Genomic DNA, 4,250 nt, shown 5'->3' on the forward strand with positions numbered 1-4,250 from the left:
ACTGACTCACCTAAAAATGTTCAGAAAATACGGAAAAGGTGTTAATTAACTTCACATGGTGTCAGCGTGCACCTGCTCCCCGTGTGCAAGGTGTAAACAAAAGTTGAAATGCGGGTCAGCCAATGAGAGAGGAGGATGTGTATGACGTCATTATCTTCCACCAATAACCGTAGGGTATGCATATGACGTCATAAGCGCTTCCCGTTTTCTTCGATGAATTAAATTACAGGTGTTCTGAATGAACATAAAAACTGCTGTTATTGTTAAAAACTGCTGCTATAGGTATAGTTACGCCTTTTTTCTCTTCCTCAATAATTACGGCATACGACATTGGATATGCGGCTTAGCTCACTAGAGGAGACAATATATACTGACCAGACTGTATTGTTCACGTGAAAATAAATTTACCATAGAAGGAGGGCAAAGCAACGCTTAGGTATTTCCTGTGCGCGACTGGATTCCCATATTTTTTTCTCTCTTTATAGTTCGAAAGAGAAGCCCACAGATACGCAAGACTATGTAGACTGAAAAGGGTATAATACGAAAATCACGCACTTTACCAAGTATTCTGTAAACACACATAGACGTTTAATTTAAAAGGAAAACGATGTTGAAGAAGCTACAGTAACGTTTATATACAACATAACACAAACCTAGGCCTACCTGAATACATAGATAATGCATAATTTACACACACGCACACACACACACACACAATATATATATATATATATATATATATATATATATATAGATATATTTCTATATATATATTTCTATATATATAAATATATATATATATATATATATATATATATATATACACACATACATATATGTGTGTGTATCTAAATGTATATATATATATATGTATACACATATACATATATACACATGATTGATACATATAACATATAGACAGATAGATAAATAGAGAGATATAGTTATATGTATATATTCATATATAAATATATATACACGGACATAAATATGTATATATACTTATATACACACACACGTATGTGTATATACATATATATATATATATTTATATATACATATATATTTATATATATATATTTATATATATATATATTTATATATATATTTATATATATATATTCATATATGTGTATAAATAGATGTGTGTGTGTGTGAGGGTCACAAATCGGTCTGGAAACTAGACAATAGAGGTGATAACTTGAATATCAGGTATTTCTACTTTTCAACCAGTATGGAAATCTGGTTTACGTCTCCATTTCCGTGTAGATATAGATATATTACGTTCCAGAAATCTAATAATATGAGTTTCTGAATAGCATATGCACGCGTAAATAGAAATAGGTTTGCTTTCAGATAAGCGGGAACAAGATCATTATTTAACCCGACATTGAAATTCCTTTAGTTTCGGTATGGTAACGTGAAGCATAATTCATGAAAATTTTACTGCTTGAAACTATTCTTGTACTCAACGTATAATAAAAAAAATATGTCAGCAACACAATTTTATATAACACATTTAAGGACCTATCATGTAAAGAGAGGTTACAATACAGAAAATACATACATTTTTCATTATTGTTCCCACGAATGAGGAATCCTACAATTACGTTATAATCCTTTTGAATCATCACAATGATGTTTACAATATAACAGTTAATTCATTAAAGATCTGTCAGCAGTTTACATTTCTTATCACCACTGTAATTTATAATCTATCAGACTTGAATCGAACGATCCATCAGGTTATGTATAAATCCATAAATCTCAGCAAATATGCCGTTATTTTTCACTAGAGACAGTACCACTTGTCACGGAGACCTGAGGAACAAGGGTTAGGATGTGACAGTTGCTCTGACAGACAGGTCAGGTCAATCAGAGGTCATGGGGTCACGGGAGCTCATTAGTGAGACAATACCTCAAGACAGGGGTGGTAGCACCTCAGCCTATTACAAGGGTGCGAAGGCAGTGGCTTGTTACACATTTTATTTTCTGAGGATTCTTGATTATTGTTGTGATCAGGGCCTTCGTTATGGTCTTTATGTCGCCAGAAAAGGTACGCGTGGGTAATCGGCAAAATGTTTTCAAAATAACGATTCCATGAAACCTTCAGTCTAATTATCTAAACAGTAATACATGCATTCGTATAAACACACACACGTGTGAACGTGTGGTGTGCTCGCAGAAGTGTGTATGCATGTATATCATATTTATCTGATTATCATACAGTCCATTATATCAGTTTAAAAAGAACCATGTACAGAATCACAATATTGGCGAGAGTATAGAACCATAAAAATGTATTACGAACATGGAAGTCAGTGTAAGAGCGATTTAGTAATAGTGAGACAATACATCAAAACAGGGATGCCATATGGATGCCTCGTTACTTTAATCAAAACTCAGAATAGAAATGTCATAAGAGAGATACAGCTACAACGATGAACAAACAGTATTTTAAAAACACTGAAAATCCAATTCAAAATTAATGCAATAATGTAATATCAAATTTACATACAATAAGTTCATCTATATAACCATTTCATACTACACATATGTTTTTTTTTATCGTGATAGTAGACGTGTTGCAGCGGTAATCATCACTGTATGAAGACGATCGTAAGTGTTATAAACCCAACTCTTTATATGACAGACGAACAACCTTAATTATTACGCTATGGATTCTTATAACAGGTTTAAATCCTTAATGGCGTCACGGGCTCAGCTGGAGGGAGCGTTCGTATCTCCGTTCACAGGTAAACAAAGGGCTTGATAACCATCTAATCTGACAAATAGCCTAACGCCTGTCTTTACACCCCGTTATTCCGAACTGGAACGTCCCAAACTGCCCATGTAACAAAATTAGTTGAGGCATCGTAGTAACTGGCTTCTATTGTTTTTTCTCCTCCCATGAGTGTTTCGGGGGATGAAGATCAAAGTTGCTTAAGTATCTGATGTAGATGATTTTTTTTACAATGTATATATATTTATATACATAAATATACATACATATACATAAATATACATATATATACAACTATACATATATATATACATAAATATACATAAATATACATAAATATACATAAATATACATACATATACATAAATATACATAAATATACATAAATATACATAAATATACATAAATATACATAAATATACATAAATATACATATATATACATAAATATACATAATATATATACAGAAATATACATATATACATAATATATATACATAATATATATATACATAATATATATACATAATGTATATACATAATATATAAATACATAATATATATACACATAATGTATATACATAATATATATATACATAATATATATAATAATATATATTACATAATATATATACTAATATATATATACAAATATATATATACATAATAATATATATACATAATATATATATATGCATAATATATATATACCATAATATATATATACATAATATATATATACAAATATATTATAATAATATATATATATTACATAATATATATATCATAATATATATATATACATAATATATATATACAAATATATATATAATAATATATACATACATAATATATTATACATAATATATATATACATAATATATGTATACATAATAAATTATACATAATATATTATACATATATTATGTAACATATATAATATAATATACATAATATATTATACATAATATATATATACATAATATATATACTATATATATACATAATATATATATACACATATTATATATACATATATATAACATATATATATATATACATAAATATATATACATAATATATATTAATAACTATAATATATATATACATATATTATATATACATATATTATTATATATACATAATATATATTTACATATATATATATATATACATAATATATATATACATAATATATATACATAATATATATAATAATATATATACATAATATATATATACATAATATATATATATATAATATATATATACATAATATATATAATACATAATATATTATATACATAATATATTATTACAAATATATATACATATATACATATACATATATATATATACATAATATATACATATATACATAATATATATAATATATACATAATATTATATATCATAATATATAATATATCATAATATATATATATATACATAATATATATATATACATAATATACATACATAATATACATATATACATAATATACATT

The 4,250-nt window shown here is 26.0% G+C and overlaps 1 protein-coding gene across 1 annotated transcript in view; it reads right to left on the reverse strand.

The window, feature by feature from the left end:
- The window catches only part of LOC125039672 (suppressor APC domain-containing protein 2-like), an 8,747-nt gene extending 8,645 nt beyond the window's left edge, over positions 1-102 (reverse strand). Inside the window, exon 1 of the mRNA XM_047633859.1 lies at positions 11-102. The gene's annotated coding sequence lies outside the window, so the exon portion shown is untranslated. The remainder of the gene's footprint in view (positions 1-10) is intronic.
- Between the last annotated feature and the right edge of the window lie 4,148 nt (positions 103-4,250).

This window comes from Penaeus chinensis, chromosome 27 (assembly GCF_019202785.1).
Source record: "Penaeus chinensis breed Huanghai No. 1 chromosome 27, ASM1920278v2, whole genome shotgun sequence".
In the NCBI taxonomy this organism is placed as follows: Eukaryota; Metazoa; Arthropoda; class Malacostraca; order Decapoda; family Penaeidae; genus Penaeus; species Penaeus chinensis.